The following is a 15,360-nucleotide window of genomic DNA, read 5'->3' as shown; positions in this document are numbered from 1 at the left end:
AGATGCCTGTAACACCCCTCCCAAGCTGTAACAACCAAAAATGTCTCTAGATATTGCCAAATATTCCCTACGAAGGAGGGGGCAGAATTGCTCATGGTTGAGGACCACTGGGCTAGGACATGCATTCTCAATGGGGGTGATTTCATACACAAGGGGCAAAATTCTTGGGGATTTTGGTGGGGGAGGGGGAATCTTAGATATTACAATGGTCTGTGGCCCTTCAAAGAATCATAGTACATAAACAGATAAACATAATTAAAATTTCATGGGGAGAGGCCAATTAGGAAAATATGTCTAAAAATATGTCTGAAAATGCTTCTTTCAAAAAAAAAACAAAACCAAACCCATTGCCATCAAGTTGATTTCAACTTGTGGCAGCCCCATATGTTACAGAGTAGAACAGAGCTCCATAGGGTTTTCTTGGCTGTAATCTTTATGGAAGCAGATCACCAAGTCTGTCTTCCGGGGTGCCTCTGGGTAGGTTTCAACTGTCAACCTTTAGGATCTTGAAAAGGCTTCTTAGGGGGGAAAATGAGAATTAAAAAAAAAAAGTTGAGAAGCCATGGGTTAGGACAGGCTACAGTGGAGGGGGATCGAGAGTACTGAGGGGACTAGAAGTGGGAGTAAGAGCATAAGTAATAGCAGATTCAATTCAGGAACTAGGGAGTTAGGTATCTCGTTATGTGACTGTGGTAGTAAGCTGTTGGAGTGGAGAGCAGGCAAAAGGCAGAGGAGAGAACTCAAGATGATGGATCTAGGGTTTGGAGCTGTTTAAATTTACATTAGTTAAAATTAAATAAAGCTAAAAATTCAGTTTCTCAGTCTAGCCACATTTCAAGTGTTCTTTATCAACACTTGCCTCATGAGTACTTATATTAGTGTCCCAATGCTACTGGAGCAAATTACAACAAACTGCACAACTTAAAACAGCAGAAATTTATTGTCTTACAGTTCCAGAGGCCAGATGTCTGAAATTGGATGTCTTCAGGTTTGTGCTCCCTCCAGAGGCTCTAGAAGAGAATCCTTCTTTGCCTCTTCCAAGGCTGTAGGTGTTGTTTGGCTTGTGATCACATCACTCTGTTTTCTGTCTTCATGGTCTTCTCTGCTCTGTCTCAAAAGTCTTTGTCCCTGTTTTATAAGGATACATATATGACTGCATTTAGGGCCCACCCAGATAATCCAAGATAAACTTCTTCTCTCAAGATCCTTAACTTAATAACATCTTTGCCATGTAAGGTAATATTTACAGGGTCTGAGGACTAATACGTGAATGTATCCTTAGGGTCATCATTCAACCCATTACAGCACTGTATCAGATACAGAACATTTTCATCATTGCAGAAAGTTCTTTCGCACAGTGCTGGTGTAGAGGAAGGTTATGAACGAGGCTCAAAACACTTGATAAAGGTTAGAAGTGACCTAGTGGCTGGTGAATCTACCACAAAAAATGAAGAGGGGGAATGAAGGCTGTAGTCATAAACGTCAAAGGAATAGGGTTTTGCAGCTGCTAAAAAAGCAAAGTCTGAAGGCAGCAGTGGGGCATTGGGGAAAATTCTAATAGTTTTGTACCCAAAGGTAGAAGGCTCCTACATTCATTTCACACATAATGACAGTGTGTTTATGTCCTAGGCACAGTGCTACTGACTGGGCATACGGTGAATGATGCATGTGCATCAGGTCCCTGCCCACTTAGTGTACAGTCTAAGGAGGTTGTGGGTATAGTAGAAGATACTTTGAAGTGTCAGAATGTTCTAAATGTACTGGATGGTGTACATCCAGGAGAAAGCAGGGCAGAGAGTAAGCATCTGGATACTCTCTCCTCAGAGGTGCTTGGAGTAGGGGCGAGGGTCAGCCACAGTAACACTTCTTTACTTCCTGAAAGCGAGGGGGGTGAGAGGGGAAGGGAGCGTCTATCAGAACCAGAGCATCAGGAAAACAGGGACTCAACTTCTCTGAGGAAATCCTGGTGGCGTAGTGGTTAAGAGCTACGGCTGCTAACTAAAAGGTTGGCAGTTCGAATCCACCAGGCACTCCTTGGAAATCCTATGAGGCCGTTCTACTCAGTCCTATAGGGTCACTGTGAGTTAGAATCACCTCCACGGCAACCGGTGTGGTTTTTTGGTTTGTAACGTATCTGTGTTCTCCCGCATCTCAGAACTGCAGACATAGCCCTCCAGGCTTTCCCCCTCACGTGCCCCCCACCCCAAGGCACGGGGACCTCTTAGGCCAGGGTTCCTAAGGCAGAAAGAGCGGGAACAAGGGACCAGTGGGGACAAGTGGCGTCTGCCCTCCCCCTCCAGGCCACCGGACGGCGAAAGCCGCCCCCCCCCCCCGCGCGCTTGCGCAGTTCCTTCAGATCAGTGCCAGGAAGCACATCAGTGCCAGGAAGCACCGCGTTCAGGGGTCGCTGTGCCTGGTAGGTACCTGTGCTGCGTTCTCCAACGGGTCGCGGCCCCCACTGTCCACACCCACAGCCAGCAGCTCACCTTGCTCTTGAGAAGTTAGAAGTTCCCGCAGGGCCTGCAAGGCTAGACGTCTTTTCTGAGGCCCAAGGTAACCCGGCAGTGTGAGGCCTAGTGTCTGAGGAACATTTGGGGGCAACACAGAGCCCATTCGCGTAGGAGGGTGGCGGGGCGGGGGGCAACCTGGGTGTGCCCCTTATCAGTTTGGCTCATTAGCTTCTCTCTTTCACAGAGAGAGAAAGAGGACGTGCCAGCAGCCATGTGTCCGGCTGCGCTGAAGCGACTCTTCTTGGCCTGCAGCCTTGCCTTGGTGCCCTTCCTTGCAGGTGAGATGGCCGTGCCTGCATTCCCACCTAATTCTGCCAGCTTTCTGTCCTGAAACTTCAGCCTCGCCTTCTCTTGTTGTGATCTTCACAGCATGGTACCTACAGTGAATAAGTCGTCGTGATTCCTACCCTCATAACATTTACAGTCTGTGACCAGTGTGGGGCCAGAATCCGGTTTGTCACCTTCAGAGCAGCCACTTACTGACTGCCTGGGCTCTGGCAAGCTACTGACCCCATCTGTGCCTCTGTGTCTTTATTGGAAAACTAAGAATCACAGTTCCTGCCTCTTGGAGGAGTTGTGAGGAATAAGTGAGATAATGAAGGGTGGCACAGTGCCTGGCACTTAATAAGCTCTCATTAGATGGTAGCTTTTTATTTGTTTTTCTCCAGAGACTGCTTCATATTGAAGAAAAGACAGAAAAGAGAAAATGTTCACCGCTGGAACCCAATCATGGGCCCTCTTCCAAGTAGTTCGGTTTCTTCAAGGATAATGCTGAGAATTATGGGATACTGTGTTGTTGTTAGGTGCCATAGAGTCGGTTTCAACTCGTAGCGACACTATAGGGTACTGTATGAACAGCATGTAGCTATCCTTAGTTACTCACCAGTTGCAGAATGTTCTGGAACTGCTTATGAGAAGGAGTAATTCAGTTAATACCAAATAATCGGTTTAGCATTTCCCCTGTTATTGCCAGGGCATCCTGGGTCACCTCCCAGGCTGATATCCTCCATCACTGGAATAGTCCACTAATTCAGTCACCAGGGTCTTTGACTGTTCATGTCCTCTCTCTCACACTTTCCCTTATGCCCTCATCCTCACAATTTTTCATCTTTCCTTTGATAAGAAGGGGAAGGACTGACTGAAAATAGACTTGCCACTCATCTCCCAGTGGAGAGAAAGTTCCCTGGTATATAAACTATACCAATATAAACAGTTATCAATTAGTAAGAATTCAATATGAGCCAGTTTAGAATTGTTGAAAAGGTCAGTATAATTTAACGTGAAACTCCAAGTCTTTCCTTATTATTTTTTCCTCCTTCCCTGCTTTCTACTCTTGAGGAAAGGTGACAGAAAATCACTTGTGAAATGTGGAAGTTTGTCTTGGAGCATTCAAGTCTTCAGGTTCTTTTCTTCGTTCCCCAATTCCTGTCTTCCCCCACTCCATCATACCTTGCCTCCTCCACAGCCTAAAGCCAGCCTCACTGAATTTTCATTTTTGAAGCTTGTTTTCAGAGGGGGATAGGAAAATCATTGTTTCTGTTGCTGTGAATAAATGAGAAGTGTTATCCTGTCCAAGGTGCTCTGCCTTTTAATAGAAACTAAAGCCCAAAGCTAAATAAAATTAAATCTTTTTATTGGAATATCAAGCATAGGAGAGTGTGTGGAATGTGCATTTGGTTGAGGGCAGGGACACCTGTCAGTCTGCATATGGCACACTGTATTCCCTTCCAGTTCAGGTGCAGTTGCCCTGGGAATCAGCACCCCAGCTGGGTATGGGAGTGGTAGGGGAGGTGTGAGGGCATCTTAACCAGGGTGACCACTTGTTTCTCAGAAGTGGCCTTGTTTACTCTACTGAACAGAGCTTGCTTTGTGTACGTGATTTGTGGTGAAGTTAGCTGGAATATTTCTATAATTTTTTTCCCCCACAGACAGACGCAAACTTCAGAATCCTTCTTTTCTTGTTTTTATTTATGTTTTAATTGTATAGCTTTTCAAATAAGTAATATATATCCATGGTATGAAATGCAAAATGTATACAGTGGAGAGTGTATCATCTTCTGCTCTCTTTCCTCTACCCTCCCAGCTCAACTCCTTGGAGGCAACCATAGTTACCAGTTTCTTGCTTACCTTTCTAGAGATATTCTTTCTGTTTACAAACATATTCAAATATGTTTTTTTTTTTTCTTCCAATGCTAGCCTTTTATACCTAATGTTCTACCTCTTGCTTTTTTCCCTTAAGGTACATCTTGGAGAGCTTTTCATATCAGGGCGTATAGAACACCCCATTCTGGGTATGGCTGTGTATACTTTTTTATGGATATGCCAGAATCCATGTAACCATGGGCATTTAAATCATTTCCAGTCTTTTGTTATCACTAAAAATGCTGCAGTGAATGACATTGTACACATACAATTATACATATAGGAAAATACCTAGGAAGTTCTAAATTAAAGAGTTTGTGTAATTTAAATTTTGATTCCATATAATCAAATTGCCTTCTATAGAAGTTGTACTAATTTACCCACAAGAAATAGATGGGAATGCTTAATCCCCCACACTTGCCCCAACACACTTTAAGTTTTAATTTGCACTTACTGTGAAATACTCTGAGGTAGTGCTGTCCAGTAGAACGTTCTGCAGTAATCAAAATGTCTGTATCTGCACTGTCCAATATGGTACCACTATATGGTTTCACTGGCCAGTTTTTCAGAAGTAGATCACCAGGTCCTTCTTCCCAGTAAAAGAGTGTCAGCAAAAAAAGAGGAATACCCTAAACGAGATGAATTGACACAGTGGCTGCAACAACAGACTGAAACATAGCAACAATTGTGAAGATGGCACAAGACGAGGCAGTGTTTTGTTCTGTTGTACATAGGGGTCGCTAAGTGTCGGAACCTGACAACATCTACAGTCATGTGTAGCTACTAAACATTTGAAATAAGGCTAGTGCAACTGAGGAGCTGAATTTTTTATTTCATTTAATTTTAATTAATTTAAATAGACACATTGACAGGGCAGTTTTGGAGTAGAGTGGGGTGTGGAAGAATTTTAGAAAGAGAAAGGGGGATATAGATGTATTGCTGAGAAATTAAAAATTGGAAAGTCCCTTTAATGTTAATTATTGGGATTCTATTTTGTGTTGTTTTGCTTTTTAAATTATTCTTAGCTCTTTGGACTGTACATCTTCAAACAGGACTCTCTAGAGAGACCAGGCCAAGTTAGCTCTAGATCTTTAAGGGTTGTAGTGCCTTAAAGATCCATCCAGAGAGCCATCTGGGTGTCTTCAGGCTCCCGGCCCCTTGTGTTCCCTTCCAATCCCCCACATCCCAATTCAGGCCCCTGCCCAGGGCCTGGGGCAAAGATACAAATGGAGGCCCACAGACTATATGTTTCAATATTTAAACAAGGTAAACCTTAAGCTAAGAAACTGTTAAAATAGTTGCTATTCTCTTTCCTGGACAAATATATGTTCAGAGCTAAAGGGCCTAGAATTTTCAAACTCCCTAGAGTTCCATGCGAGGGAATAGCAGCATTGAGACATCCTGATTCTGGTCCCCAGCCCACCTCCTCCTTTTCTCACCCAAACTTCCCCTTCACTGTGAAGGGCATTGTGATCATGTGTGTGAACACACCAGCCCTCAAATCCAAGCTCCCCACTTCCACCACCTCTACAAAGTGCTTGGCCTGCCCTCTGATCTGTTGGAGCAAGAAATTCCGGCATGGTGAAGGGAGGGTGTGTAGGCTTCTGGTGGGCATGCTCCCTTGGTATCATGCACTACTCACCCTGTATGGAGAGGTGGATCCAGAGGAGGGTCTAGCAGAGTTACTGGCGGAGGGGGAAGGTGTCTTAGTTATCTAGTGCTGCTGTAATAGAAATACCACAAGTGGATAGCTTTAACAAGGAAAAATTTATTCTCTCAGAGTCTAGTAGGCTAGAAGTCCAAATTCAGGGCACCAACTCCAGGGGAAGGCTTTCTCCCTCTGTCGCATCTGGGGGGAGGTCTTTGTCATCAATTTTCCCTCGGTCTAGGAGCAGGACCCCTGGGTGCAAAGGAAGGGCTCTGCTTCTGGCGCTGCTTTCTTGGTGTTATGAGGTCCCCACATCTCTCTGCACACTTCTCTCTTTTATTTCTCAAAAGAGATTGACTCAAGACACAATCCAACCTTGTAGACTGAGTCCTACCTCATTAACATGACTGCCAAAAATCCCATCTCATCAACAGCATATAGATAGAATTTACAACATATAGGAAAGTCACTTCAGATGACAAAATGGCATACATTCACAATACTGGGAACCATGACCTAGCCAAATTGATACACATATTTTGGGGGCACACAATTCAATCTATGACAGAATGTAAACAGATAGAAACCACCTTTTGATTGCCTGAGAATAATTCTGGAGATAAATAATAGCGTGACTTTCACTCCCATTTGTAGCCCCCTCCACTTTGCTCTGCCTTGGGACATCCTTCACAGGAACAGCCAAGCCCAGTCTTTGTCCTTGACATCTGGTTTCCTGGGTGCCAGTGGGGACACTTGTGTAGAGACAGCAAGTCAGTCAACTTTGGTTCACTAGGAAATTGTTAAGGAGCCCCAGAAGCACAGAATGAAGAAGGAGCTTAAGGCTTCTTGTCATTTGGGGCCCCTTCTTTGAGCATTCTGTGGGTGCCTCATCCTTTGACCTTTACTTGTAAGATTGAATTATTCTGTGTAAGTGGTTGGAAGTAGTCCTCTTTCAGGCCTTCACTCAAAGAATGTCACCTTTTCAGTGAGGACTTCCCTGACCACCCTGTAAATTGCAACCCCACTTTGTACTTCCTATCCTTTTTTATTTTTCTCTGTAGTGTTTATCATCATCTGACACACCATGCCTTTTTCTTACTCATTTTTTGTCTGCCACCCTCACCGGAAGGGTAGCCTCCAGCAGGGCAGTATTTTGGCTGTAACTCTAGTGTTGAGGTGGATGAGTTCAAGGGTGTCACCTGAGGAGTGCTGAAGCAGGGAGTAGGGTAGGGTGAATGGGGTAGATCTAATTCTAGAGTCTGCCCTGTGAGCCTGGGTAGATTTGCCTGCCATTGGCAAATAGCCAACTGGTTTTCATTCTTTTTTTTTTTTTTTTTTTAAATAACAGTCTCCTGGGAGATTAAGATGAGTGACCTAGAGGAGAAGGATGTTGATGAATTCAGCTCCAATGGTCTTAAGTGCCCAACGTGCCTTGCAGTGCGGGGAGGAGAATGTGACACAGAACTCAAATGGTGTGCAAAAGATAAAATAAAGTGTGTTGAATTCCATGGCATCATAAACACAGGTATTTTTCTAGCATTCAATATTCTGTAGACAAAGAAGAAATGGCGTTCTCATGAGCTTATGGGGCATGTGTCCCAAGTGTAGGATTGAGGAGAAACCAGCTTTTGTCCAAATCTGTAAAATGAGGAAACAGCACTGCCCTCACTGAAAATATGTTCAGTTGGCTTTCTCTCACTCATTTGCTCATTTATGAATTTATTTATGCACTTATTGGTAGGCTCTGCTGACTTTGAGGAAGTTGGTTCAGCATATTTGATGAATCTTCATCCTTTGCAGACTTTGGTTAATTTTTTAAATGCAGGAACAATTTGTGTTTTTTGCCCTGAATTTTTGTTTTCAAAGTTTTTGAAGAGAAGCAATGACTAAAACTTTTTTACCATATTTGCTTTAAGACAATCCAATACAAAGTTCTAAACGAATTGAAAACATAATTAAGAGTGCATAAGCAGTGGTAGCATGGTATAGCATACAGAGCAGTGGGCTGAGTTCCATAGGGGTGGGTTGTTTTCATAGCTCTTCTTTACCATCTCACTCACTTCTTCCTGCTGCTAATTGTCTCTAGTGAGCTCATCTTTTTCCAAGTTTATCAGCAGTGAGGTAATTGCAGGGGTTAGTCATGTCAGTTGGTCTCTTGGATTTTATGTTTCTACTTTCTGTAGTATACGTAACAGAGTGTGATTCTTTGCTTTAAAAAAGCAAGCACTGAGGATGACACTCAGAGGAGGCCAGATGAAATCATCAAAAGCATAGAGTAGCTGCCATGTGAAAGAATCTATCTAAAGGCACTTTGAAAAGCAGTAAACACAATCAAGATGATAGCTTTTTTTTTAATAGATAGCTCACACCAAGGATAAGAAGAAATTAGGTGTGTCCTTAAAGTTACAAAACATATGCATAACTGAAATACAGATGGCACCAAATCCCTGAGTATCAGTAGTATACAGGATGATCCTAACAAAGCCATGCGAGGTCTAATAAGAGGAAGAAGTTCTTAATACCATGGTCATAAAATGCCTGTAAAACGTTATGATAAAATCCTAAGTAATAGTAGGGATTGGAAAAAAATTCACTTAAAAGTTCAGGAAAATCTTACATTATTTGGTTGATCATTTGTTGTGAGGGGATTTAGGGATTTGATGGCTCTGTGTTTAACTGATGCCATGCCAGTCCCTTGCCTCTACCAGGGAGAACCCTGTTGAATGACTCACACACTTGACTGTGTCCTAGCTTATATCCTACTCCAGACTAGTAGTAAACAGGGGAGTATAGGAAGGAGGAGAGTAAAGGTCTTATTTATGCTTTCTTGCAGGTATTAGCAACATAGCAATTGAAATGAAAAGATGCATAAAAGCAGATCTATGCGAAGAGTCAGTAACTTCTTACATGAATTTGCCAGTTGCTAACGAGAGTATACGTTGCAGATCAGCCATCATAAATGGAGCCAAGAGTCAACCCCCAACTCCCATCTTCTTTATTCTCTTCCTGGAAAAGCTACTTCATTGAGTCCTTGGAAGGGTCCAGCCATCTCCATTTATGAATTAAACAAGAATTTTTTTATTTATGCATTCTTTCATGTCTATTAATTTCTCCATAGGAATAGCCAATTGTTCATTTATTTCCTCATTAAACAAAGTTTACCCGTTGTGTACCCAGCCTCATACAAAGTGGGTCAGGGCCAAAGTCAGTCACTGGGTCCCTGCCTTTTAGAAGGTCCCAAGTCATTTAGAGAATGAGGACATGCATGGGAGAAAGCGATGAGAGAAGCAGGAATAAGAGCAGTAGAGCTCTGCTCAAGTAGTGAAATGGTTGGTTTGGACACAGGGTAGAAGCAGAAGACTGGATTTGATTAAGGAAAAGGTATAGGAATTTGATGAACTTTGAGGAGATCCATACTATTTGTCAAGGGAATGGAGAGTGAACAGCAACTGAGGTTAATGGCAGGGGAAGTGGGGAAGAAAAAGATATCAGTAAATACATGGGCTTAGTTGGAAGAGTGATGGAGTGTGACACCCATGGGTGAACACAGTGGTCTTATTGAGCATGGGAGCATACACATGTATCCTCCTTAGTGAAAAACAGTTCATTTTGGTCCACTGGCGGATGTATCTAAAGGTTGAGGGCTCTTTCTGGCTCTCACTCCTGGCTGCTCATTAGAATTACCTTGGAACCTTAAAGAAAAATGTACATTCCTGGCCACCACCGGATTTCTGATTTACTTTACATGGGTCAGGCCTGGCCCTGGACCTCATTTTTGTCTTTTACTTATTTTAATTTTCCCTAGTGAGTCTGATTTGCAGCTACTGTTAAAAAACACTGAGGTGTGATGAAAAGACAAAAGCTGTTTCTTATTCATTGAATTGCGTCCCCTAGAAATTTACATTGAACTGCTACCCCCGTACCTATAAATATGGCCCCTTTTGGAAATAGGGATTTTCTTTTGTTATGTTAATGATATCCTACTGTAGTAGGGTGGTTCCTGAACCTAATCCCTTCTGAGTGGTGTCTTATAAAAAGAGAAGAATAGACACAAAGACACAGGGGAAAGCTCTATAAATGCATCTATAAGTAGCAAAGGAGCACCAATGATTGCCGGCCATCACCAGAAACTAGAAGAGAGGACCACAGAAGAAACTGACACTGCTGAGACTCTGATTTGGAATTTTAGCCTCCAGGGCTGTGAGAAATAAATGTTCCTTAAAGCATCCACTTATAGTATTTTTTTATAAGGCAGCAGTAGGTAAATAAGGGAGCCCTGGTCGCATAGTGGTTAAGAGCTACAGCTGCTAACCAAAAAGTCAGCAGTTTGAATCCACCAGCCTCTCCTTGGAAACCCAATGAGGCAATTCTACTCTGTCCTATAGGGTTGCTATGAGTTGGAATCTACTTGACAGCAATGGGTTTTTTGGGTTTAAGTAACTAAGACACTGTTATACAAAATGAAAAATCCTCAAGCCAATAATTGCATGTAGAACACAAGAACTTTCTAACAGTATCAAATGTCAATTCAGAGAAAATTTGAAAAATTCCAAGTACTTTTCATTAGGTTTAGATAAGTTCTTCAATATAAGAACACTAACCAAATTAATACATTTTTGTCTCAAAGGACTTCCAAATTTATGAAGAAATGTCAATTCATAACCAAAAAAATCAAACTTATGGCATAGATATTTTTAACCTTTTACATGTGTCAAAGAAAATTTTCAGCTAAGTATGATTAAATTACTTTCGTGATGAATGGTGTCTTAGTTTTCGAAAGCGAACTCTATGAAAGTATCATGGATAAAGTTGTTAAAATTGTTCAATATATGCAGGCAAATGCCATGAATCATCGACAGCTTATGGAACTGTTCAGTGAAAAAGAAGACAGTGAATATAATGATCTATATTTACAAATGCAATGGCATAAAGTTATGTATAGTATTCTACTAAAAAATGAAAATTTTGTATCTGTGGATTAAATCAATTTTGTTATTGTCTCTTTTAACATCAATTCAGACTCAGCAAAGTGGTGCATATTTTACTGTTCTTTCAAAGAACTGATAACATTTATTCATCATTTGTACACTTTTTACTTTCTCAGTTATTAATCTCTCCTTTTTCATTTTTGATTGATTTTTTCTTTGTATCCTTAGTTAACTATTTTCCAACTTTTTTAGTTTATTTCATTTATTTTTAGTCTTTCTCCAGTGTTAATTAAATCCTTCAATGCCATAAATTATTCACTGAACACTTTTATATGCATCCTTTAAGTTTTAATACGTAGTGGTCTAATTATTAATTTCTAATCTATTTTCTTCTTTGACCCAAAATTAGTTTTATAAATATTAATATTTTACAGGCGATTATATTTTTTAAATTTTTTTGTGTAACTTTTTTTCTGTTTTTATTTCATAGTGGTCATAGAATGTGCTGTATAGAAATTCTTCTTTGGAGACTTTTTTTTTTAATTAGTAGCTTTCAACATATCACTAACTATTCCATGCCTATTTGAAAAAAAATGAATTATGTTTATGGGTATAAATACATGTATATTGTTGTTGTTAGTTGCCGTTAAGTCTATTCCAACTCATGTGACCTCATGTGTGCAGAGTAGAACTCCTTCATAGGATTTTCAAGGCTATGACCTTTTGGAAACAGATTGCCAGGCTTGTCTTCTGAGGCACCTCTGGGTGGGTTCAAACTGCCAACCTTTTGGCTAGTAATCGAGCACTTGGTCATTTCTGCCACCCAGGGACCCAAATGTGTGTTGTAGTATGTGTGTCTATTTTCAACCTTGTTATTCTGTCTTCAAATCATCTATACCCTCATTTACTTTTTATCTACTTATTCTTTGAAATTCTGAGAGATGCTTGTTAAGGTCTTCCATTATGATTTTGGAATTATTGCGTTACTAACACTCTTTGTCTTATATAGCTCAGAGCAACAACCAGGCTCACACATGTAAAACTCCAAGGCAGCATTCACATCACAGTTCATGTAAATGACATGCCTTGGGGTTGAGGGGTAATCAGAGAACCATAGACTATTGTGTGAATGGCACCTGAGGTATTGCACAGTGCTGCACTTCTGAAGGGTGTGTGATATGCTTCGTGGATTGTAAATTTTTGTCAGTATAAAATTTCTTTCACCTTTTAATGTCTTTTGTCTAAAATTCTACTTCGTTATTTATTTTGCTAAGTCTGGTTTTTGTTTGCATTGTAATAAGGTACTAACAAAACCCAAAAACCAAACCCAGTGCCGTCAAGTCGATTCCAACTCATAGCGACCCTATAGGACAGAGTAGAACTGCCCCACAGAGTTTCCAAGGAGCGCCTGGCGGATTCGAACTGCCAGCCCTTTGGTTAACAGCGTAGCACGTAACCACTACGCCACCAGGGTTTCCAATAAGGTACTAGTATAGGGATATTTCAAAAATTACCTATACACATACATATATGCACGGGAACACACACACAGACACACACTCTTCTATGTCTAACAGGGAGATAGAAAGTCACTTTGGTGAAGATTCTTGCTATTGTGAGAAAATCTCATGGGTGGCTGTGCTTAATTATGAACTATAGGGCAGTAAGCCAGTTCTTAGAAGTCTTTCTGGTGACCAGTCACAACATAAGGGACTGATTTTTGAGATGAGTTAGTTCTAGGCCTGCTGTGGCTGATTTTGGAAGTTCTCAAGACACTGGGCTGGCATGGCAAATATTAGTTTGATAGTATGCTACTTATTTCACTTGGCCTAGAGATATAAAGATTAAGTTCATTTTGCTCCTCAGTTCATGGTACATCATCATAATTGTCACTCAGAAAGGGCTTTTCCTCTTCTAGTCACCTCTAACTGTCATAACAACATTCACATGTCTTTAAAGAACAGGCTTTTGTTTGTATGCATTCTGCAAAATGTTTTTCATTTGGTATGTATGCGTGTGTTTTTAATTTACGTTTAAGTGGTATGCTCATTCTGCTTCTTACATTTTTTTTTTTCAATTTATCAATTCCCCATTGATTAGAGACCCAGGTTATTTTGACTCCCTGCCACTAAAAACAGTGCTGAAAGAACATCTTTAAAAACTTGTTGCTGTCAAGTCGATTCTGGTTCATAGCGACTCATAGAGACCCTATAGGACAGAGTAGACCTGCCCCCATAGGGTTTCCAAGAAGCAGCTGTTGGATTCAAGCTACTGACCTTTTGGTTGGCAGCCAAACTGTTAACCACCGCACCACCAGGGCCCCACGTATACACCAGGAGAAAAATTGCTAAGCACAAGGTATGTGTTTCTTAATTTGACTGATATTATTTAGATGCTCTTCAGAAGGTCTGCAACAGTCCACATTCCTACTGGCTGTGCTTAAGGGGTCCCATATCTCCACCTCTCATCACTATTGGCATTATCTGGTACTCTAATTTTTGCCAGTCTAAAAGGTATATGTTTTTGTAATTTTTTTTTGGCCCCATTCTGTTTCATAGATAAAGATGTCCAGCTTAAGATATCCCAGGCACTGGAAGTACAGTGATGAGCATGGTAGATATTAAAAAAAAAAAAAAAAACTGAATCTATTGCTATTGAGTCAACTCCCATTCATTTTGACCTTATAGGACAGAGTAGAACTGTCCCATAGGGTTTCCAAGGCTATAATCTTTACAGAAGCAGACTGCCTTATCTTTCTATGGTGGAGCTGCTAGTGGGTTCAAACTGCTGACCTTTTGGTTAGCAGCTGTGTGCTTTAACCACTGTGCCACCAGGGCTCCTTACCGTAGATATAGTTTACACTAAAGGAGGGAAGACTATTAAAATGATAATGACAACAAAAAGTGATAGATGTTATAAGGGTATAAATACAGTATTTTATGCCATAAAACTTTATTCTTATTTTTTTCATGATTGATTTAATTATTTCTGTATCTTTATAATTTTGAAAGAATTAATATTTTTGTGTTATAGGTTGTCAGTATTAGAGTTTTAATGTGTTATTTATAAAAAATTTGGTTACATACATTGTAGCATTGGCATACGAATAGACAGCGGAATGAAACATAATAGAAAACTAGGAATAGCCCCAACTGAATTGTAAATTAGTATATGATAAAAGCAGCACCTCAAAACAGTGGGGACAAGAGAGAACATTTTAATAAGCAGTATTAAAAAAGCTATGTAGCCCTCCCTCCTTCGCAAAAAGATGCTTCTGCTCATGGAAGAGCTCCTGGCTGGGGGATGGGGTTTTGGGCCTCCAAGTTACTGTGGGAGGAAGAGCATGAGGAGATCAAGAAGGAGTCTGGCTTTCTGTACAGTCGGATCACCCACCTCTACAGCCGATTCACCAGCCTGGACAAAGGAGAGAATGAGACTCTCAGCCAGGAAGATTTCCAGCAATTTCCAGTGAATTCCAGAACTTGCCATATACCCACTGGGGGACCGGATCACCAATGCCTTCTTTCCAGAGGGAGAGGACCAGGTAAACTTCCATGGATTCATGAGAACTCTGGCTAATTTCCAGACCATTGAGAATAATGAAAAGAGCAAAGATGTGAATGGACAAAAACCACTCAACACCCAAAGCAACAAACTGCATTTTCCTTTTCCATTATATAATTTGGAAAAAGACAGGCGCTCTTGCAGTGAGCTGTTACAGGTGCAACACATGATGAATATCTCGGATGAGCAGCTGCGCAGCATTGCAGACAGAACCATCCAGGAGGCTGATCAGACTGGGGACAGTGCCCTGTCTTTCACAGAATTTGTTAAGGTTTTGGAAAAGGTAGACTTAGAACAGAAAATGAACATCTGTCTTCTTCACTAAACGACTGAGACCAAACTTTCCCTTGTTTTTTAGTGTTTGAGAACTGGAAATTGAGAGTCCTCCTATCCACCAGCCCCACCCCACCTCCACCCCATCATTTCCCTTCTCCCAAAGTACTACTACTGCATGACCTTCAGATATGATCTGTCAACACAAACCTGCCTTTGGTGTAAACAAGACATTACAGAATGGTACACCCAGCCCATTTCTTCTGAGTATGTATTCACTGGTTCTCCATTTACA

The 15,360-nt window shown here is 41.2% G+C and overlaps 2 pseudogenes; one reads left to right on the top strand and one right to left on the bottom strand.

Moving 5' to 3' along the window:
* Positions 1 to 2,613, bottom strand: part of LOC126067583 (olfactory receptor 2T11-like) — a 107,803-nt pseudogene extending 105,190 nt beyond the window's left edge.
* An 11,918-nt stretch (positions 2,614 to 14,531) lies between these two features.
* LOC126070416 (calcineurin B homologous protein 1-like) lies at positions 14,532 to 15,117 on the top strand (annotated as a pseudogene).
* Positions 15,118 to 15,360: the final 243 nt, after the last annotated feature.

This window comes from Elephas maximus, chromosome 2 (genome assembly GCF_024166365.1).
Source record: "Elephas maximus indicus isolate mEleMax1 chromosome 2, mEleMax1 primary haplotype, whole genome shotgun sequence".
NCBI classification, from domain to species: Eukaryota; Metazoa; Chordata; class Mammalia; order Proboscidea; family Elephantidae; genus Elephas; species Elephas maximus.
The sequence above is the reverse complement of the archived record's forward strand: the minus strand, read 5'-3'. Positions and strand labels throughout refer to the sequence as shown.